The sequence below is a fragment of the Haemaphysalis longicornis genome, unplaced genomic scaffold (genome assembly GCF_048455015.1).
Source record: "Haemaphysalis longicornis isolate Haplotype H1 unplaced genomic scaffold, Haemaphysalis longicornis Haplotype H1 scaffold_9, whole genome shotgun sequence".
Taxonomy (NCBI): Eukaryota; Metazoa; Arthropoda; class Arachnida; order Ixodida; family Ixodidae; genus Haemaphysalis; species Haemaphysalis longicornis.
Genome location: NW_027526460.1, coordinates 21,804,337 through 21,828,249, shown reverse-complemented (window position 1 = coordinate 21,828,249; position 23,913 = coordinate 21,804,337). Strand labels below are relative to the sequence as shown.

General features: G+C 47.0%; 1 long non-coding RNA gene across 2 annotated transcripts in view; it reads right to left on the bottom strand.

Moving 5' to 3' along the window:
• Positions 1-23,913, bottom strand: part of LOC144153793 (uncharacterized) — a 361,456-nt gene that overhangs the window by 164,487 nt on the left and 173,056 nt on the right. Inside the window, exon 2 of one of the 2 annotated variants that reach the window (XR_013319376.1) lies at positions 16,510-16,645. The exons of the other annotated variant lie outside the window; for it this stretch is intronic. This is a non-coding gene — a long non-coding RNA (uncharacterized LOC144153793). The remainder of the gene's footprint in view (positions 1-16,509; positions 16,646-23,913) is intronic. 2 annotated transcript variants of the gene reach the window in all.

Sequence of the window (23,913 nt, the reverse complement as noted above, 5' to 3'; positions counted from 1 at the left end):
CCCGCCATGTTCCTTACTCAGACGGAGACAACTACGGTTCCGCGAGTTCCACTCATTTCTCTGAATGACTAGTAGATTTCACGTACGCAAAATCTTCTACAAAAACCCAGAATATTAAAAATCATTTCACTGTAATTTCTATACTTTACCTTTCCTACAAATAGCTTTTCTGATTGACTAGAGTAAAAAAAAACGTATCTAAATTGCTCAATGCTGAAGAGCTGTTTTTTAAGTGCACAGATATTCCAACTTTTTGGTGTGTGGTCTTCGCGGTTTCACCGTATGTAAGTACCAATTTGGCCTCGTTGTGTGAGGGCGCAAAAATGCTAGTTTGAGCCACATGGATTCCTATTATTACTGGGTGTGCTTACTTAGTTTGGACTCATGGTCTTGTATTTTCTTAATAAATTCCGACCCCGAATTAGTGCCGTCATTTCCCTGTGATCACCACATGTTTAGAGCTGAAGGAGTTTTACGTGTCGGTAATATATTCTGAATTATTCTGTAGCGCGGCACTACTGTACGCCTGGTTGCCTGAATATATATCTTCTGTGCAAGAACCCTTCGTTGGAACTGTTTTGATTGTTATATTTTACTCGGCAATTGTGTTCTCGTCACGCAAAAGTAACGCCAGAAGCCTTCGCTGCGGTTTAACCACAAATTCTTCTCCAATATTCCCCGAAAACATCGTTAAATCTTTCGTGGTGAGCTCTTGTTGAGGGAGAAACAGAACAGCAGAAAGCTGTGTTCCAATTCAGCAAAATATCGGTATGCTTCGGCGCTGCGAGTTTTCGTCTATTCACTGCCTGAGAATCTTGAATAAAATCTTAGTCTTTTTTTGTTGTTTTCGATTTTCTTACACTTTTCTATCTCTTTTGCATGAAAAAAAAAACCGTTCAAAGGCAAGCAAGTGTAGGTTACCGGAAACAGCCATCCTGCTCTTGGAAACAAGCTCTTGCATAGATTGAGACCAACAAAATACACAACCCTTACAGACCATTCAACTAATAAAATACATTATACAACAAGGCTCTAAAATGGTATTCTAACAAGTATATCGCTACCCAATGCAATCTGTGTTGATCAGTACCGTGGGAGTAAAGACAAAAGAAAGCACGCACAGACAATGGATCGCGTCGAATAAATAAAAACAGAACTAACTGACAGTGCTCAGAAAGAACCGCCACATATCATATGCATTACAGGAATACGCTTAAAATATCAAACGTGGAATTATAAACTCAAATATGGGTTTAAAAAAAAATGAAAACAGCATAAAACTAGTGTAAATAAGAAGCTCGACAAAATGAATCTTCATTCTGAGGTACCTTCCAAAGTCAGCCTTCAATGAACGCGTTTCGTTATTTTCTAATATAAGATTTGTTTGGTTAAAGGGCACTGAAAGCAATTAACAAGTTTGTCTCAGACGAAAGTTCAACTGCCCCGTAGCCCTCTAAGCGATTATTTGGCTCAGAAAGATGATTTAATTGCCTAGAAATTACCAATTGAGATGCGCATTTCATCCTGCGGGCAATTTCATGACGTTTCGCGTGACGTAAACGGAGGCCAGTATTAAAGGACTCTGATAAAACCTACCAAGCGAATCATCGCGGTCGCAGGAGCCACTGGTCGCGCACTCGGCGCATACGACAAAACAACTTGCCCGTCGTAACGCCGTCACCTCCCAGACGTGAGATGAGAGTCAAACAATGTGAATGTGCCGCATGGCCTTTTACTTTGCCTACAAAACTTCTAGCGGACAGCTCAGCCGCAGTGAAAACGACGTCATGGTCGCTCTTATGCTTTGCAGTCTCGTTATGGATAGCATAATTTTAGTTGCTTCGATGCATTCGGCTTGACACGTGGCGCCATCTGTTAGTTCCACTTGTGACCGCGCCAAATGCCTAGTGTGAAAACGAGCCTAGGTACCCCGCTGTACGAGCACCTGAATGGCAGTACGTGAACATTTTCGTGCTATGAAAAAGATATACATATTTACGGCTCGACAGAAGGGCTTACGTAACGCAGCCTTTATATACGTACAGTTGGAGGTAACATGTTTGAGTTCATAATTCCACGTTTGATATTGTAGGAGTCTGACTCGGTTGGTGGGCTCCTACATTTATTCAGGTCACGTTGGCCCGGCCAGGAGTGGGAGCGGTGCTGACGTGCTGCCGCCCAGCTGCTGACTCGACGTTCGATCTGTAGCGCGTGGAACTGATGACGCTGGCCGGTCACCGTGATGATGATTGTGACGCTGATGATTACGATGACGATGGTGTACGCTACAATATTTTAAGCGGAATCCTGTAAGGCATATGATATGTGGCGGTTCTTTCTGAGCACTCTCAGTTAGTTCTGTTTTTATTCATTCGACGCCATCCATTGTCTGTGGGTGCTTTCTTTTGTCTTTACTCCCACGGTACTGATCAACACAGATTGCATTGGGTAGCGATATACTTGTTAGAATACCATTTTCGAGCATGGACGGGATGATTGTCCTGGTTTAGTGAAGATAGACGGTCATTCAGGAAACCTTATCGAAAGTTAAGAGCAAGCCGCCGACGTCGATGCCTATTTCAAGCACAAGATAGCCACACCAGGACCACATAAAATGCTAAAGAATGGCCTTATTGCTTAAAAAACGCTGTTAGGTGACCTTTTTTAAGCTTTCTCTCGGAAAATTTACAGCCCCCGGAGGCCTTTCGGCAGTGGACCCCTAAACAGGGAAGCATCACTGAATTTCCCCTGGGGTCCCGCGTTCGGCGGACGCGTAAAGCGCGTATGTAAAAGTATAACTCGTAAAAAGTAAAACAATGCCAGTATAAACGATATCCGAAAGCTCGTTCATTTTTTACTGCTAGCAGAAGCTACCGCGAAGGAAGTACAACACAAATTCGAATTTGGTGTCGATCGCCTCTCGGGGTCACTCGTGTGGTGTGCGCTCACTTTGTTTCGAAACACAGGGCTTTAAAGGCAGGAAACCAAATTCGATTCCACTCTCGTGTAGCATTTCGGAGCAGAAACCGAACATCTCAGGTAAATCGATTCGAAAATGGTACGCGCTGCGGCCAGGAACAACGGATCTCGCATTTTGCCTGCGTCGGCTCGATTTTTGTAGCCCCGCCAACGGAAAAGAGTACTATCAGCCACCACAATAAAGGAGCTGTTTTACATTGTTGAACTCTACTGCGAAGAAAACCGGCACTGTTAGATAGTGCCTTTGCTCCTAGATGCAGTGCAAACGGGAGAAGAATTAATGGGAATCGATCAGCAAGTGGGAAGCAGTTAGGCGCCTGTAAATTAATACGATTTTTACAGTTAAGCAAATCAAAATCGAACAGAAATATCACAGTAGATTAGGTTCGTCTTTGTTAAGGCACGCACACTGCATTAATTGCACTTTTCAAAGCCCGTGCTTCCGATTAGTGCTTCTCCAAGTTGTGGCTGTGCGTTGTATCCCCTACTTTGAGCTTGATTTATAGAAAGTTTGAGTTTGAGAGTCCCTTAGCTCAATGCCGTCTAATTTCAATTTGTCGGGTATAAATTAAGAATGAAATTTTAGGGCATGCTGATAATCCTGCTCTTTTCGCGCACAAATAAGCCTAGTGTTGAAAACGGTACCCAAGAGGGTGTATTTGGTTTTTTTTGCGAAGGCAGCCTTCAAAGAAGGGCTGCCCTCGAAAGCTTTTCGAAGAAAGCTTCTTTAAAAAAATAAAACAGCCCCCTATTGGTCTGTCAGACCTCACACCTAGACAGTATTCTGGCATGGAATACTATAGCATGCCATGTTCGTCTCCCTTAGTCAGCGGAGATCCAAGGAATTATATTTGCAGCCCTGCAATAATCGCCTTCACCGTTATGGTCAGGTTTAAGATAGTCTAAGAAGCTGGAAAAAATGAATACGTGCAAGCGAAGAGCGAGAACGGACGTAAAAAAATGGACGTGCCCCAGAATACATTGAAATATCAAAATGAAAAAAAAAAATGAGTTAAATTGACCACAGCTGTAAGCCGACGTATACCATGTGTAAGATGTTCTTAGTCTAAGGAATCGAAAGTGCTATATCTTGGCATTTTTCTCTTTGCCGGCTTCACATTCTAAACACAGTTCAATTGCCATGGGAAAGACCATTGTTGCAAGTGGTTTATTGAGCCGCTATTATAAGGCGCAGGATGCACCTTCTCGCTGGTGTTCTCCAAACTTTCTACATTCCTTCTACATTTCCTTTCTACATTTCTACATTCTACATTTCGTTCTACATTTCCTTCACTCATCAAGTCAACCTTCCTGAAAATCTTAACTGGAATTCATAAAATTGCAAAGATGGTAGCTTTTATGGAAGAGGCAGTTAGCCTGCGTGTTTAAATCTCGCTATGCTGCGGTAAAGCCGTACGCAGCTACGCCACTTGCCTGCGCCTCGAACCAATTGTAGTCACGTGTGTTGAACACTGGAACTTCTTTTCGTCTTCCACGACATCCGTTGTTTTCCCGGGAATCGGGGCAGAGAAGGGAAATAAAACTGGGACTTTCTTCTTTCCAGGGGAACTCCATTACGCACCTGCCACACGAGTAAGCTTGCCTTTCAGAAACGATTCTCTGAAAAAGCGCATACGAAAAAAACAGAGATTTGTAGAAGCAGGAACAGAGCCGCCGACTCTGCCATACTCGATTTAGATTTAAAAAGGAGTTGCGTAAAGGAAACTGTCGCATTGATTGTCCGCGTATATCTCCTCCTTTCCACCTTGGCTCTCCGTAAATCCGGACGACTTCACCCGGCAACCCTGCTTCAAGGGCATAAAACAGTTTATTCCGCACTACGTGTCGCGACTGCGTAATGACACACCAAGTGCGCAGGATCGAGCGAGGTGCGCTGGCTGAGAACCTGGAGATCAAGAGCGGGGGTGACGGCTTGCCTGCCGTGTTTGTAGGAACGATCTACTGCAAACTCCGGTATGGTTGTATACGTGAGAGGGTGTTGAAGCAGGTTCCTTCCCAGAAAAAAGAAATAATTCAGACGTGCGTCTCGAGACCGGCTTCCTCAAGCTACAAAGCAGGGTTGGTATCAAAGGGCTTACTTCATTTTAGGGCGCCGAATGAAAGGGCCAACGATTCATCAACCTCTACAGGCGTGTTAGGTCGGTGAAAGGCGAAGTTCTGAGCTGTGGTCCGCCGACGACAGGGATGCCGAGGTAATGCGGATTTGCTGGCAGCATCCTTCGATGTCGGTGAGAGCAGCTCACGTACACCGATTACCTGGAGGGCTTCGGAACTGACGTTTTTTTTATTTCAATATACCCTTTCGGGCAAAACTGGTACGCAACGACGCTCTCAGCAAAGAAAGTGTTTTTCGTGTCGTTGTGGGCCCTGGCGTGCCACCCCGCTTGAGGTTCTCGTGGGAAGCAACACAAAAGTCAGCGGGTTGTGACCGTCATGATGGATAAGCGGATACATGAATATCCTTCACAAATCGACCACTAATGTTTCCAGCAAAACAAAAATTATACAGCTAGCTGCGTAGCCTGAGGTTCTTGATACAGTAAATCTGTGGTAAAACGCGTGAAAACGGGATTATCTGATACCTACTCGCGTCGACTGCAACCTCACAAACCATCAGCGAGGAGCAAAGGCACTTTACCAGGTAACCATATCCCTGAGGCGCAGTATATTTAGTGCAGTTTGTTTTCAAAAAAACCTTGGACCACTCCTTCTAACGACGAAGATGGTTGAACTCGAAGCTTTCTCACGAGGGATACCTTGGTTATCGTCTCAGTCAGGACTTTAACTCGCAGACGGTTTGGGTTTGGACTCGTTAAGCTTTGAATTTGACTCGCACGCAGTTGGGACCGTTGACCGCAGTGCTTTGCCTTTGAACCTTTGCCATTTGATTTCGCTCTAAGGAAGATACCCGTTCAACCATCGTGGTCGTCAGACGGAGCTGTGCATTATTTTTCTGTCTACTTATGCACGTCCATGCGCCCCTCTTAAAATCCAAACTGCTTTGACCGTTTCAGAACGGCGCAATCGGATTGGCGTCGGCTTCACAACGCGAGTGCCCCAGGTTCGGTTTCTACCAGGGGAAGCGTTTTTAAAGCAAAGCTTTCTAGCTCTACCAGCCAACGGTTCTTTCGTGGCGTGCGGGACAACAAACTCCAAACGCGGCGGAGGCCGCGGCGGGGGGAGGGGAGGGTTAGGGTGGAGGTTTCACTCACGGAGCACACTAGAGATGGCGCCACGAATTTACCCCGTGTTCCTCCAGCGGAAGTGCCTGTTCGCCGGCGGTGGCGTCGGCGGTACGGCTTTGACGTCTGCCTTAGCGACGGTTGTTTTGGGCCTCTTTCAGTGCAGCTTCGCGTCCAATGCGTGGTGTCTTCGCACGGTTTGACTAACCTTCTCGACAGCACCTGCAGGGTAACCCGCAGCCTACGAAATTAAGTGGTCGTACGGCAAAGCTACGTTAAGGATTGGTTAAGGACGCTACCTTTTACGCACTGCTTGCCACGGATGGACTCCGTTTTCTAAATTGGTTAATACCAGTTCGGTTGTGTTTTAAGAGGCATTACAAAAGGCGAAAGTAGCAACTGGTTCTGATAAATAGCGATTAGAAAAGTTCCCTCAGCTTTCCCGCAATTCTCAAACTTACTAAACTAACTAGTTCAAATCGGTGTAAATGGGAATCCCTAAACTCACATGCCGAATTGTTTCGGTGTCTGCGGTTCTGTCGCGCGGTGGTGTAGCTCCGAGGTAGCATATCAGGATGGCTAGGTTCCACTGTCTCACCCTTCGAAAGACGCTTCTCTCCGTTTTCTCTCTCCCGACTCACGGCCGGGCTACAGAGGTGGCGTCCGCCGCTGTAAACACAGGGAAAGTGGAGATAAGGAACAGAGGGAAAGACAGGAAAGAAGGAACAGTTCTTTGTCAACGGTACGCAAGAAGAAAGAACGATAAATATCGTCAGGGAGTTAAACCACAGGACTTGGGGATACTGTCCCACGTCGCTAAGATCGCGACAGCTCACTCTAAAGAAAGCCGATAAATGGGCTTGTAGCGGATATAATTTTTTTTAGCGTCTGCAACTGCTTTAAGGGCATTTTATTCAGTATGGAGTCACTTAAACGCACAACAATGTGATTAAATTAAGTACAAACAACTTTCGCTCTGGCTTGTAATTGAAAGCACATGGAGAGCGGTGAGGGTCGTCTGCTTTTGTACTACCCAGAGGCGTCGGCCACTAGGGGCGCTGCATGTCACCAAAACTCCAGCGCAGGAGCCCTATTCACAAACACCGTAACGGCTGCGCTCCTTTCACAATGCTACTGTGCACCCGGCCCGTAAATAGTACAGACAAACACAACCTTCTTTCCAGAGTTCGGGAGGGGCCGGCAGCATCGGCACTCGCTAAGTCTGAGACCGGGGGCAGATCTTTTTGCCGTGTCCGCCCCACCGTTACATGTTTCAACTTGAACCGTTCGCTATCGCCGCAACGGCTTGAGTCACCGCCAACAAAACGCCCACGCGGAAGGGTGCACACACGGTGGGCTCTGCCACCAAGCACGCAAGCACTACGCTTGAACAGAATAGCGGCGCGCTGAGTCGTAACAATGCAAAAGATGGCTTTGTCTCAATACGAAAAATATCGATCATAAGGGCAACTTTAAACAATTTGGCTAGATAATCGGGAAAATAAATGAAGTTTTTGCGAACCAAAAGGCACTTTCATCCACGGCTCTTGTGACACAATAAGGACTTATTTACGTGATTGCAGCCGCCGACCAAAGCCACAGCTAAAAATCCGGTTTGTGAGATTTAGTGGTGCTTCCAATTATGTTTTACCGTACCTCTTTATTGCTAACGTAAGAAGAAATGCCTGAAAAATCTGCTTTCCCACATTACGTCCCCGCTGAAGTCGGTTAGAGTCAAACTTGAAGGTTTTCCTACACTTAATAATGCCGCGAACCATGTACGGGTTTGTTTATTTATTGTTTGTTTTTAATGCCCCGCCGCGCCCGGCTCTGTTATGTGTGTCCCAAGCGAAGCGCGTGTTCCATTTTTTATTTTTATGCCGCACGGGCTATCTCATTCTGATAAGAAGTCTGTTTCGCCCTAACATCACTAGCGTAGAATAATCTTCCTTGATCTACAATGTTCTGGATGTGAATCGACGGTTCGAGAATCACGCGCGCCGAAAGATAAAAAGCCTGCAGAGCAGACGCCGCGGTATTACTATCGCCGACGCTGGTTAGCGCACGTCACTCTGTTTACTGCTGCTTCACCTCCTGTGTATTCTTTGAGTTGTAAGGAGAGGACAAGTTCGCTCCAATAAACTTCTTTCCCTTAAAGACAACTGCATCGTCTTTGGCTTCATGAAAATATTGTTTTTGGTGGATTCAGCGTCCTGCGGGGCTGGTATAACGTAGGGTGCGTTACCAAAGGCCGTTACTTTCAAATAAAACAAAGTCACGGTTTATGTTGCGTTCATGGTTGCTTTGAACATTCATGCATGGCATGTAAGTTGATTCAGCAGGAGAATCGCGCCGACCCCGAAATTTGGCGACTTCGGTATGCAGCTTCCTTTCACGCTCAGAAAAAGCAAATTATACCCGCGTTTCTATGCCAGGTAACAGTCTGCAAAAAAAAAATGGTACAGTAATTCTGACAGTTGTCTACTAATGCGTAAACTGCCTTTCCAGCCGTTATTTTATTATGTTTCAGGCAAGCAACACACCAGACAACAATGGGTAAACTCCTCTATTCTTGCTTCATTTTATTTTAATCCTGCAAGAAACTACTTAACAGCTTTTGGGATCCACGTTGGTCGAGTGGTTCGGTGAGCGAGGTCACCAGTTGGCGCTTTGGTAATAAGTTTGGCGAACCGCGATACGGCACCCCTTTTTTCGATATAAAGGAAAACACGGCGAATATTCCCAAACGCACAGCCGTGAGAGTGTAGACGCTATTCCTTACGAAACAATGGATGTAGGCAGTTTTGAAACGACGACAGGAGCGCTTTCGTTGGAATAGACCGGTCGAACCAGCCGCGCCGCCAGCCTCTTCCTTTGTTTCCATGGCAACGCGGTGTCAAGCGGCTGCGGCGCCCTTTATTGGTTATTTCGTCATGTGTCTCGGCGGGAGCATCCAGCGCCCTCTGGAAGAGGCTGCGAAGGATGCTCTGCCTCCTCTTCCCTCGGCGTATTGGAGCGGCCAACAGGCGGCCAGGCCGGTCGCCGGAGAGAGCGTCCGGCGCCACAGGGATACGCACGCTTTGCGGGCCAAGTTCGAATGTTGCTTCTGAGAGGTCCAAGGTCCCGTCGCGCCGCTTTTCCCGTCGAAGCTCGGCAAGCGTTTCTTGTGGAAGTTTGTGAGTGGCGTCGTGTTGCTCCGACGGGGACTTTTCTCCAGTAAGCGTTTAGCCCGTGTGTGTTGGAGTGACAAGACCGCGCGTACCAACGTGCGTGTGTCTTTTACTGGAATGATTGGATAAATGGATACACGCTGCCGGACAAAAGAAAAACAAGTCCGCTGTAACGGTAAGAAATCTCTATTTTCCGTTCTATGCGAAGCGGTGTCCGTTATTGTGCCGTTGAGCCTTGATTAAGTGAGCTGTCGTTATTGAGTTGCAAGCAAAGAACTTAGAGCCACAAACGAGTAATAGGCCAAGGGTGTGGGGTGTGCCGCCAAATAACTTAAAGCGTTTTGCTGAAACCAGGCGGATCACCCTAAGCATAAAACACCATCCGCAATAAAGGGCCACAATTTTAAAGGTTTTTTCTTTCTCGAAACATACAAAAAAGCGTTAGAAAGCGGGTAACCGGGTGAGACAAGAGAGGGGTAGATTCGTACAGTTCATTCAGGAATGTGACTGTCTTTGCACTCCACTATTACACTTCTAGAATAAGATCTGCCGCAACAGGAAAAAAGAACTAAAACAAGAAAATATTTTTTATGTAGGTGCAGTGCGTCCAATATTGTAGCATTATCGTAGCAGCTCACTGGTCTACATCAGCGGCACCGCGCTGCGTGCGTCCATTGTCTATAAGAACGGGTTCAGGCGCAAATGGGCATCATGCCTGGCGGGCTCACCGGCCGATGTTTTGAGGCCCCGTCATATTGCAAGATATCGAAGCAGATGCTATAATTTCTAGAACAAAGGTATACTGAGACTTCTCTACAACCTATTCGCTACGTGGAATCAAGTGCGTGTGCGGCGTATTTTGTGAGGGTGTTGCCCTGAAAGTGTAGTAAATCCGTTGCCCTGAAAGTGTAGTAAACTAGCCCATTTCTTGCCTGTGCTTTGAGGATGCTATTATGGCGTCACTGGCGTCACGTAACAATGTGAGAGCTGAAGCCTCAGGTAAAAAAGATGATAAATTGTTTGAATACAAATAAGTTCTTATTTTGGGCGCTGCCTTCATGCTGGTCCTTCGCGTAAAGCCTTTATTCTATAGCACACTTCATCTGTCACCTTCTGAAGCCAAAAGGATTCATCGGGACCTTGCAAGTTTCTCAGCATGAGTGTCTCATGTGAAACAATTTGCTGTATGGCATACTTCTTAGACGTTGTTCTGCCGAGGGACTTGCCGGCGGAAAAAAACCGCCGCCCGTCTGGTCTTCTGTAAAAAGTACATCGCTTGCAGGGTTTTCCCAGTTTCAATATAATATTTTGTATTCTTAGTGCGGGCAATAGTATTCTGCAGGTCGAATTGTTGTGAAACACAAGATACTGCGCTGCAAAATAATCCAACGGAGCCTACGACGGCCACCTTTTTTAGTTGCAACCAGAGAGCTGCGCTACGGTGAAATACCTTGATTTATGCGTTTTTCCCAACTACAGTAGGTATAAGATGCGAGGAAGAATGTAACAACGTCTTTTACTTACGGAAACGTTCTTTGGGGGATATTCTGTATGCGCACCGGTTCGTAAACTTTATGTAGGCGTTGGGGAAGATACAGCGTGAATCAGCCACTACGGGCAGCAAGCACAGCGCCTCCGGCAAATGAGGGCCGCAGGTGCTCCATGAACGACTTTCCTTCGCAGATGCCACGCCCACGGCATGTGCTTCCATTAGGATGAAGCAGACGACCGTCTCTGCACATACTTTTTTCTGCATTGTTGGCTACACCCTTCCCCGCCTGGCAGCATCTACAGAACTACGCGAACTCAATGAAACATACTATAGAAGCATTGGTGTTGCACGAAATTCTATCATCCTTCCGATTTCGCTTTTCTCCAATTGTTATTTCGTTATCATTGTTCTAAGTGAGACCTTGACGCTCATGAAGTTCTACATTTGTTATTTACAATCTCACAATCTCCTCGACTGTTCCGTTAAGCAAGCCAGAACGATTTCTTGTAACTGTAAATATCTGCAGCGCCACACTCAAAGAGCGCAGAGAGTAAAAGCTGATACATGTAGTTAGAGGCACGCTGAACGAGCAACGAGAAATTAGTATCAATACCGAACAGTTGGGCAACGTAATACACAGGTGACAGCCTGGCATCAAACTGGGATGCCGAAAAGCACGCGGTTGATTTCGCTGCGGGAGGAATTGTTAAAAGCATCGGATATGATTACATGCAGCGGATGGATGCTTTTACAACCCATCCTTCCTTATGATGAGGCGCAGGACCACGATCCTGAAGAGGCAAAACGTCGTTTTTCTGTCCACTGATCCCTCGCCAGCTGTCATAAGGAAGAGCCTGGTCACGCTTCAAAACCACCTGGTTAGCGAGTGGTGGGTCATTGTGATGATGTCAGCACGTATGTGGGGCCAATACTGACGCACGTACGCGCAGATGGCATCTTTTCATGGCATGAAGCGCACAGCATAATTTATGATAAAGCATTGCGAGCAATGCAACCCGAAAAGTAAGTTTTCTTGTAAAAGTTGATGTCTCCAAAGCACTGTTTTCATTGATGGGAGCCCATGACAGGAAGAGCTCGGTGCGATGGACGGGATTATATTACCCATCCCGGCGGAATGCGGTGGTGTTGCCCGGGTTTTCAGCGAAGTGACGGGCCGTTGGAACAAAGTCGTTGCATAACACGTGCAATGTACCCTCGAACATGACGTGTTTTGTGCATTTTTTTCTGAGTTAAGTCAGAACGCGAAAACTGCGCCGAGGAGGATTTTCGTGGCACCTGATGTTCAGTGGGGCGTAAGTTATTGCACCAGGAAGCCTCCCGCCGTTCTTACTTGGATATATGTGGCGGTCATACTTTTCGCTTAAAACTTAAAAAAAAAAACAGTTTAAACTATGTCGAAGTCATTTTTCAAGACTAGTTATAACCCAAATACGTTGTTATGAAGGCTCAATGGTCCGTGGGTGTGATTAGTGTTCTCCTGAGGGTTCGTCATCGTGTGACTCGTGAAGCAGATCGCAAGACAGCACAGTCTCGACTTGCAGGCTGCGAACAGGTGACACTTAGGCTACACACGCATATCTTTTGAATGGTACACTCTACCAGTTTGTGACAATTGCAGAGAATGGCTTTCCGTCCTCCATGTATTAATTGAGTGCAGATTTTGCAATGAGACTACAAAACGGCACTTCCCTAAAATCTATAGCTACAACATTCCACTACACCCTTCACTGTTTTCAGGAGATGAACCTATGTTGACAAACAAATGCCTTTTAAGTTATCTTGCAGACATCACGTTTCTGAAGCTCATCTCGTACAGAGCGTGACTTCAGAGCCTACGAGCATTGAGCAAGGCCCTGATGTTACCTTTCTTCGCACATCGGAGCCAGCTCGCGTAGCAGGCTCTTCGGACCGAGCTGCAGTAACCTTTTCATCCATAATCCTCTTCAGCAGCCATTATGAACATCTTCATGCTTTAATCTACGGGCCCTCTACACCTATATATTCGATTCCCGGCCGCGGCGTCCGCTTTTCTGATGGAGGCGAAAAGCAAAAACGCCCGTGTGTACGAGATTTCGGCGCACGTTAAAGATCCCCAGGTGGTCAAAATTAATCCGGAGCCCTCCACTACGGCGCGCCTCATCGCCTGCGCTTCGTCGGCGCGTTAAACCCTACAATCAGAATCTACACCAATATATACAATATTTTAGGATATATCACTCCCATATCATACATATTTTATGATGAAACCTTACTATTGAAGGACCACGTAACATAGTTTTGGCGCTCTTTGGTCTTAGATACCCATGCGCCAATAAACACAAGCATACATACATACACATACGACTGTGTTGACACTCGCTGCTGCGGAGATATCTTGCTCTCTCCTTATCCCAGTGCTTAGATTACCTGTGCAAAAAAAAAATAGTACTAAATTATTACTGCGAACACTTCGCTTCTTCCGCCCCCGCCTTGCACTTTCTTCGGGACATTTAGCTGAAGGAGGAACGCACTACTCGAACTATCGTTAGCAGATGTTGCTTGTCCCGCCACCTGAACAGCCCCTGGAGTGCTGCATACCTCACTGTGCGCACAACAGCCCCAACAATGAAAACAAGCAAAATTATGCGACTTGTAGTTGCATACTCATTGTTGTACCGGCCATGTACCGGCGTGTTAAGGATGTTTCTGAAAGTTTGCTATCATCCTGTATTATCCTCACCATGGTTGCACGCCTTATACAAGAAGTAAATTCATACAAGAAGTAAATAAGAGCGTGAGCTGATGTGGACGTTGATTGCTTTTATATCTGTGTTTGGTTTCGAAATTTTTCGACATACCCCATCTCTGATGACTGCTAACAAGGTGATGCGATTGTCGCTCCTAGGGCTGCATGAAAGATTTGTTTTTGAAATCGGGGTAATTCACTCACCCAACCCACCCCTTTAATCCCTCTACCCGGTTTAAAAGTCGAGTTGACTCCATGCCCCGTGAAAATATATTTACCGATAATGGAGATAGCGCGGTAATGCTAATCGGATTACAAAGAAGGCGGCTGGTGAAAGTGGCGCCACGTGTACGGGGAGGCCCCGCTTCCTTGCCGCTTTCTTCGCACCTTTTGCCTGGCGGGGAAAAAACGGCGGGGCGCTCCTCGAGCTTCGTTATCGGGGTCCGCGACAAACTTCGGATTGATAGTTCATTTTATACGCGCCATCAATGCTTGCATTTATGCAGAATGTGTTCGTCTGTTCTTTAAATTTGAACCACATACTTCACAATCTTCTGGGCAGGCTTTATTTCTTTGCGCACGTGTTTTTCTTTAGAAGCTAATACGAGTTTTGACCATCTACGCAAGCAACTAAAGGGGAAGCGGGTACAACGCATATAAATAAACAACTATGCCTATAACATTTACGTTGCTTAGGTGGCGTATCTCCGGAGGCTTTTGAAATTATGTTATCGCGCGCGAAATGCATGCGGATACGTCTATTCGTTGGTTTCATTAATTTCTCCGCGCGTCTTTTTTCTCTGTTCTATTAAGAAATCACACTACCCGCCTTTTTACATGCGTTGTGGACTGTTTCTATTTCTGCTCGTCGTATTTAAAGACACACGTCAGACCTCCACTTTACGCAAGGACGTTAAGCCCATCTGCTTCTTGGTTTGTTACGTAAGAGCTCTAAGGAAACCCGCCAGGGACATTTGTGATCATCTAGCAAAATAAGACAGTTTAAAGCGTTACGCGTTACTCCACACCAGCGAGCGACTGGATCATTAAAAAAATAAAAGACAGCTTCTCCCCGAATTCCATTTCGTCCACGCATTTACGTCTTGCTTCCACACCGCCAGACTTCACCGCATTTTCCGGCGCGTTCATTTCGCAGCAGGTTTGAAAGTACGCTAGATTTGTCACGCCATCTCGGCTTAACGCGCCACCTCTGCAAGGAAAGAAGGTCTCGGCGTTGTTCTGCTTCTCGTGCTCTGCCTCTTAGGCAACTCAACACCGAAGTGTTTCCCCGTGACTTAGATTAATTTGAGCAACCTAAACCACGATGAGGTACCCGTTCGCCACGAAGTGATGATACTTACTGGCTCTAAGCCCTGTAGTCACGTCACCCTCAACGTTGCTCAAGGAGCCCCTCTGCGCGCTCTGATTTGGCGCGAGAAATTGCAGGGTAGGAAAACGCAACTGGAGCGAGCCCTTTCTCGCGCGCACCGCTGCTTGCGACACGCCCTGCGGGTTTGTTGGTAGGAACGCTAGAAACTTCTTCCAACCTCCGAGCGCAGCCCCCCCAAAAGTCGTGCGTCTGTTCGTCTTTAGATAAATCGCGGTTGGAGCGCGGCTGTTCTGAGTGAGGAGCTCAGCTCCTTTTTGAAAAGTGCATGAAGGAAGAGGGGATCATTTAATGACAGTATATTTCCGTCTTGACAAAACGGTAATAGAAGGTTCGGTCCAAGACAGGATAAAAATGACGGCCCCAGTGAAATGTGTTCCCTATTTGCGGTATACCTCTGTTCGATAGAGTGGCCGTGCTTCGATGAACTATTGGTACTGAGACGTTTTCATTTCTTTTTTTACACCGTTGTGTGGTTGTGGTTTTTTTATTTCCATTTTCAAGTTGGATGAGAACCCTTCTGGTATGAAAAGGCCAGTGAAACAACATTGGCCCGCTGACCATAGCAAGAAAACAGTTTTTTGACGCCAGGACGCCAAACACAGACATCTTGACTGCAACGAAATAAAATGCCACAAACTTCGGGTTGATAGGAACATTTTGAATTCATGTTTACACACATCAGATAATGGCTAGTCGGCGTTCATCGTGAACACTAGGTGCAAGAATGCATCTGCAAAGAGAGAACTTACAGCGAGGAACGCAAAGTTACAAAAAATAATCGGGAATGGTCCACGAAATACAATGCGTGAATTGCAATAATGTCTACACTGGTGAATCGGTGAGTTTCCTCCAACTACTCAAGCAGCACCACTACGGTGTGACAAAGGAAGATGGGACCACGAACTGTTTTCCTGCGCATGCCCAATCAATTGAAATTGTCTGGAGCGAAGCGCGCGTCCTTTGAACGGCGCAGAACTTCTCGAATCGTAAATTACACCTGGAATGGTTAAGAATCCAAACTGCCGCACAAAAAATGAATCGCAGGGAAAGAACTCTCTCATGCGCACGAATTTTACCCGCAAATAAGGCAAATCTTTCTCGCATTGCTTCCAGCGACATCAAGGCATTAATGTTGGTCACTTAAACGTCAAGCATATGTTGTGCTTAATCTTTGTGTCTGGCGTCCCTACATCGTTTCAGTGATCTTTATTTCAAACGGAAATCTGTGAAAAATGTAATGGACGGGTTAAGACTTATGCACAGCCGATGTTTTATAATGCTCAAGGCAGGTCTGTGAAGGCTTTTCCTGCACCAGACGTTAATGGCTAACGCGTGTTATTTCACTTGCTGCGAGAAATTTGGAAGCACATTAGTTGGGAAGTTCTAGAACAATCATCTGGAAGTCTACTCAGTCCCGGGAAACCCGAAACCCAGGCCGTAGCAAATTTCACTGCTGAACCCTTAGTCGCTAATGTATTCCCGGAGTTTGCCGCCGCTTTCCCCATTCAGGGCTCCGCATTAGTTAGTACCTTTCCTGGTAGCCTTGATAACCCGCCGTCTTGCCCTCGTGTCGTTCTTCCTTCGCGAAGCCAAGGCGCGCAGCGACGGCCAAGACGGCAGCTGGTGACCAAGCCGAATGAATCCACGAACCGCGTGAACTGCAACCTGCGACGTGGAAACGGAGCGTTTCTCCACCATCTGAATCCCCTTCCCCGCTTCCGTCGTGACGAGGTTTCCACGGCTGGTGTGGGGAACCATTTGTTGTATCCCCTTTCTGGCGCTCTGGAAGTTTGCACAATCTGGCTTACAGTGTTCCTGGAGCGATCCGTCGTTCGTTGCGAAGAACCAGTTCAGAAGAAATGCCGGAATGTTACAGCGAGGCTGCTTACGGCTAGCGTTCTGTGCATTTTTGCTCTGCGTCAACAGTTCGCCTCAACAAAAGCGCTTTGCGGCAAAGCCAACTTTATCGCGAATGGCCATCGAAAAATGGCTGTAACTCTCGTTTTATAAGACTTTCCCCGAAGCAATTTATGTATGCTTATTTATTTATAGATACCTCAAAGATCCCATTGGGTGGGATGGGACATGAGACGCAAAAACATTGTATGACCTTGCATGACACGCAATTCGTGTTATGTAATGCATGAAACAAATTTCATGACATTTGGCCTCTAAGAAGACTTTGTCATTAAGGCCAGTGACATTTGCTTGTAATCGTTTGCTTATCATGTTCAAGAGCATTACGTGGAATTTCGATGACTTTTCATAGCTAAGTAGTTCAGAGTAAAGTAGCAAAAGCTATGAAATACTCGCCTGCTGTCAAAACTTGGCCTTCTCCGGAAGGGACGGGCACCCCCTATCTATGTGCTAGGACATGTGCAGCTTTCCCGCTCATGGCAGTTCTTTAAACAGTGATTACTCTGTAGTTATTTAGCGAAATGTAGAGTTATTTGGTGCAGCTAATATGGGGGGTGAAAGCATGATTTGTGCGCAGTTTCAAGTCTCGCACGTTGCGCGACTCGGTTCCTGAGCCATGGAAACTATCCCATAGAAATGCATGAGGAGTAAGATTTGACAGCGAATTACATACGAAAAATTCAGAATCCTGGAATATTCTCTCACTTTTTTCATCTTCACGTGGACTTCTCGCTTTATGCCAACTATCACTTTCTTGAAGTAGTTTTTCTAGGGTCCTGAGAGGTCGGAAGTTTGAGCGAGAACGCTGAATATGAGTAAATTCCAGTTCTCCCAACTATCATTAGGTAATCACAAAGCCACAGTTAGTATCACTGCCTAATGGCATCAAAAATAAATACAGGAGCATTCTCTAACAATGTGTGTGATGTATATTTTATTCAGCTTCGCCGTTCATCAGCCTTCGCTGACTGAAATGGCCCCCTAATATTTTTGTTATCGATATTACACCGCATTACCTTGGATAAGTTGATTGATTGATTGATTGTGGGGTAGTGGAGGGCTCCGCATCAATTTTGACCACTTGGGGATCTTTAACGTGCCCCGAAATCTCGTACACACGGGCATTTTCGCTTTTCGCCTCCATCAGAAAAGCGGCCGCCGCGGCCGAGAATCGAACCCGCAAACTCGTGCTCAGCAGCACAAAGCCTTAGCCACAGAGCCACCGCGGCGGGTACCATGGCTAAGTCATGCATGAAACAGCTCAGGGCCCAGCTACGAACGCCCCTGAGCCGCTCTCATCCGTTGCCAGCGGATGTGTCTTCCTGTGCTTTCGGGTTCCGGATGCGGAAGTGGGAGGATCGGTTTGCGATAGCCGACACTATGTTTCCAAAAAGAAAAGAGCGTAGAGCTCTTCTCCGCGTTAGAGGCTGGCTCGGGTTCGGTTCTTGATATGGCAGATTTGCTTCCTTCTTACACAAAGAAGCGAGCGAGGCCCCAATATTTAAAGCCCAGAGAAAATAACATCCCCGTGTATACTCCGAAGGACATCAGTTACGTCAGCGGGTGCGTGAGTTAGATAGAAGGAAAAGAAGACCTTGTTACCTGAGCTCGTCCGACAGGAATTACTGAAAAAGCGTGGGCGAGAACACGCCTCCCACCTGACGCGTCGGCGGAACTTCAAACAGCCGCGAGAATACTAACGACGACAACCTAAACTCGAGCGCGGAATTCCAAGAGCGTGCGTCCGCATGTCGCACACGTTCTCCATTTTACAGCATGCGTTTTATTGACCGTATTATCCCATTTAGCAGGCGTTTAGTCGAATTTGTGTTATGGCTTTAGGAAACTTTTATGGTAGCGAGGCACCTACGGAAGGCAGTGACATCGAAGCACGGAGTGGGTGTGGCACACGTGGAGTTCCTTTTTTCTTCCTAGCGCTGAAATAGAATTTCTAGACTTCTTTTAACAGCAGAGATGTTTAAGGTTTTATTTTCGCCGTGGAGGGTTACGAGAAAACATATCCCAGCCGCGCCCACGTGAGCGTGCGCGCCGTAAGGAGCGCCCGGCGTCGTCCAGGCTTGCGTGTGGTCTTGCGCCACGTGAGGAGCTCGCAAAAAAAAAAATACCAAGAAAACATACCGAGCGCAGATGAGTGTGCGCCTCGTGAGGAGCGACCAGCTTCGTTCAGCTCGGTTTTCGAGAACACAGCACTGCCAGCTTCGCGATCTTTACGTCTCTGCTCCCCACTTCAGGGGCGAACCCACATGAACTGGCGAGAAGAACAGCACGCGAGAGATCATGCCACGAGCGCTGGTCACAGTGTTCTCGAAAACCGAGCTGAACGAATCTGGTCGCTCCTCACGAGGCGCACACTCATCTGCGCTCGGTATGTTTTCTTGGTATTTTTTTTTTTTGCGAGCTCCTCACGTGGCGCAAGACCACACGCAAGCCTGGACGACGCCGGGCGCTCCTTACGGCGCGCACGCTCACGTGGGTGCGGCTGGGATAACTCCAAACTCAACGCATCCACGACGTCTACGCGAAGCGCAGACGCACGCCTTACATGAGCTTCATACCTTGGACATTGACGCAACATCCCCACACAATCGACGCCTGCGTGTTTGTAGCGGTTGTGGCCACTTGTGCTTTCATCTAAAATGATGACGTAAGCATATTGCGCTCCCAGCCTCTTTGGTTACGTGGTGCAGCCGGTCAGGCAGCCTCTGCTCTGCCAACGTACAAGCAAAATATCAAACGTACCAGCAAATACAAATTGAATCATCGAGAAGCGATTGCGAAGGGTGTTCCTGCAACCTTTAAGCGGTATTGTTCCAGCCTGAAAAGAGAAAGCAATATTAAAAACACATCTCAAGCCGATAAATACCCGGGAGTTATGCTGTTCACCTAAAGCCCGGTATTGGATTTCCGGCCAAGTGTGGCACCTGCATTTTTATTGAAAACGAAGCATGCCGCAAACGGTGCCGCGAGGGAGACGCTTGGTCATCTAAAAATATGCGCACTCATATTTCGGTATTCAGCTCCTTCCCCCTCTCCTTCAAAGCGGGGTCGCATGGTGTTCCCCTTTATTTCACTGTTTCTCCGTCGTCGTGATTGGGACGTCCTTTTTTTCTTTCTTTTTTTTTGGTACCACTGGGGCACGACAAAAAAATTCCCCCGCACCTCCCCGAAGGGAATCGTGCAGAAATGCGAATGCATTGGGTGCACCGATGAGTGTGTTGCGAGTAATGGCGTAATTAATGACGAGAGTGTGAACGTAATCATTTATTCATCAGCACCTGTTTGTGTTATCGTTGTACCTGACGGCCACAATCACTGCCTTGTGATCGCTAAAGCGCACGGTCAAAGGGTCTTTGAGAAGCATACGCGCGTCACCGTTTCGCGTAAAGACCAGGGGGCCAATTCTCCAAAACGGCGGGCCGTCGCTTTGAAACGACGGGGTAGCGCCATTGAAATGTATGTGTTCTGGGGTTGGGGCCGCCGCTTTGAGGTGGGCAGCATGAAGCAGGAGCTGCAAGAAAAGCACTGTGGCAAGGACGCCAAGCGACAAGTGAAATGACGGAGGGCAGTGGGTGTCGCTTCGCGTCCTTGCCACAGTGCTTCTCTTGCAGCTCATCTTCCCCCTGCCCACCTCAAAGCGGCGGCCCCAACCCCAGAACACATACATTTCAATGGCGCTACCCCGTCGTTTCAAAGCGACGCCCGTTTTTTGGAGAATTCGGCCCCAGATCAATGCAACTCCCGTGGGGCACGTGTCGAAGCCGGCAGAGAGACAATGCATAGAGTACCTGGTCTGCATGTACTCGACCAGCCACTCGCCACTCTTCTTGCGCACGTCAACGTTGAAGTCGCCAACCAAGACTATGGGGTCAGAGGGTTTGGAACGCACGCGCACACTTTCCATAGCCGCGTCCAGAAATGCATTCGCATTTCCAACGACGACGACGACGACGACGAAGGCAGAACTACGAGGCGCGAGCGTACGTGCGACGACGACGACGACGGCGAAAGAAATGCATTCGCATTTACGACGACGACGACGACGACGACGAAGGCAGAACTACGAGGCGCGAGCGCGCTCGCACTGGAGGAATTCAGGCGCACGCCGGCCAACGGAGCAAGACAACCCCCGGCTAATAAATGCATTCGCATTTAAAAACGACAGACGGTTGATTGATGGTAGGGTTTTACGCGCCGACGCAACGCAGGCGATGAGGCGCGCCGTAGTGGAGGGCTCCGGTTTAATTTTGACCACCTGGAGATCTTTAACGCGCGCCTAAATCTCGTACACACGGCCGTTTTTGCTTTTCGCCTTCATCAGAAAAGCGGCCGTCGCGGCCGGGAATCGAACCCGCGTCCTCGTGTTAAGCAGCACAACGCCTTAGACACTGAGACGGTTTCGCCGTGTAAACCATGGCATGTCGTGCGAAAGCAGCATGCTCCTGCTTATGAAATGTTGCCCACTGCACCACCGCAGGGGTATGTGCTGCACAATCTTGTATTGCAAAGATATTCGTACACACAGACAAAGCACACCGTTTCTTCAAAGAAAGATGGTTAAACCGTCAAACTTTCTCTTATGCAACGTGAGTCAAAGTCAAACTCCAAAATCCAAACTGCTTCGACTGTGCAACCGGATAGAAGTCGGCTTCATAACGCGGGGGACCGAGGTGCGCTTCCAACCACGAGAAGCGCTTTTTTTTTTCTTGCAGCGTTTAACGTGCCTTTGTGGAAACCCATTGTGAAAGTTGGCTTCCCGGGAACGCGTCTTGGGCACAACGATTTGATTTTTTGGACTTTTACTTTGGTCTTTGAAGACATGGGCTTTCGCCTAGAGTAAACTTCGTGTTTTAGCCACCTTTCACTTGATTTGCGTTTATCATCATCGTCAGAGAACGCTGGCACTTCTGCACTGCGTTTTGAGGCAAGGTCTCCATCAGCAAGGCATTAAAAGCTTCGCTTTAAATAATGGAGACGCGTAAGAAACTGAAATACCATTCTCACTGCATGCCAGCAACACGACCAAAACACAAAACATACGCACGTATCACAGGTATTGATGCGTACATTACTTACAAGCGGGTCCCCTGCGTTTGCCTTTTTTTCGCTTTTTTTATTTTGTTATATTGTTGTTAGTAGCATTTTTCACTCCTCTTACCTCTTTTTCTAGATATCTCGACAGCGTTCGTATACGACACGAAATGAATTCCTTTCGTACGAACATTTTTTTTTCAACTGCATTTCCCCGGTAACATGGCTTCGCAAGAAGAGGGGAATCGCAGAACCGAATCATGAAGAGTAGGGCCGGACTTTTTTTTTGTTAATGTGGCATTCCTATTGGTGCATTTTTATACTATCCTCCACTGAATCGATACAAGCATATCCATAATTCATTTTTGGTGAATACATCTCGGTCGGTGCTTTCTTTCGAAGGCATGAAACACGGGCAGACTTTACCGGAATCCTCTATGAGCTGCTTTTTAGAGTTATACCCCTGCCTCGGGCCAAATAATGTCAGCGGCTTTAAGGAACTGTACTCGGGCCTCTCTTCGCTGAGAAAAGAACTGTTCCTGAAATACGGACGTTAATGAGATACGAATTAATGTCAAGAACCTCTGATGCGCCAGAAACGTAACCTATACACAGACGATTCTTTTTTTTTACTCCTCCCATTTAACATGATGGCCGTCGCAAACGGAAACAAATTATACAAATCATTCATTACGCGAAATTGTCAGATGTAGGAGGAAATAAACACTGCTCCGGAATTTTTTTAAGCAGAAAACGATTCATGGGTGGTATACAATACGTTTTCATTACTGTAGTCAATCGCCATAAGCAGTAGTCAATCGCCATTAGCCATTATATAATGGGAGCAGCGTCGTCTCCCCCACTCCAATCATCGCCCTCCAGCAGTATTTGATATAATTACCTTCATAAAGGCATAAAATGTTAGACCCTAGATAAGAGAATAAATCACAACTGCACCTCTACGGTGACAAAATTCAATAAGCGGTAAGTCAAATGATAATCACGTTTGACTTACCGCTCATTGCTGAAACCGAATGGCCCTGTGCCCGTGCATGGCCCCGCGGTAGTACCATTTGATCTGGCGCTATATGCCAGCGGCAAATCACAGCTCCCATGCGCACCCAGAGACTAATCACTACATTTAATTTATTGAAGCGGCGAATCCTTCATCTGCATTTAGACGTTCATTTGGGTAGGTCTTGCTGGGCGTAACCTTTGAGTTCGTGAACGGAATACGGTATTGCGTCCTGGTACTTCATAATTTTATCAACGGAATACGATTCAGCCTATTCGTTTATAAATGTGAAACATTTCCACCCCTGATTCAGCGATTGTTCGTCTTAGGAGCGTACGGCCTCCACGGCTGTTGTAAGAATGCATAAATATGTGGCAGTTCATCCTCAAAGAGTAAAGCAAATAAACCAAACTCCGGCGCGCCGTGAGGAAGGAAAGGTGACCGCGTCTCGAGCATCATCATCAAGACTGAGTCGTCACAATCTCTCTCTCTCTCTCTCTCTCTCTCTCTCTCTCTCTCTCTCTCTCTCTCTCTCTCTCTCTCTCTCTCTCTCTCTCTCTCTCTCTCCTCTCTCTCTCTCCTCTCTCTCTCTCTCTCTCTCTCTCTCTCTCTCCTCACCCCTCGCTAAACTCCTCGATCGCCACAGTAGGCCTGAAAGATCGCCTTACTTCCATTTTCTACCCGTAACAAATCAAACACAAGACAGAGAGCGCAACCAACACAGGAGGTGTAGGCAGGATGGTGCTGGGTCCGGTTGGGTATACCCTAATCATAGACACGGGAAACTTTTAAACAAAGGCAAAGCAAGGGTAGAAACACTTCAGCTAAATGACCATACAAGGGCTAGGTCTATGACAAAACAGAGGCAAAAAATAAATAGGCTGAAACATAACTTCACGATGGAAGAACGAAGACGTGGCACGATGGGAATGTTCCTACAATCCTTCATGGA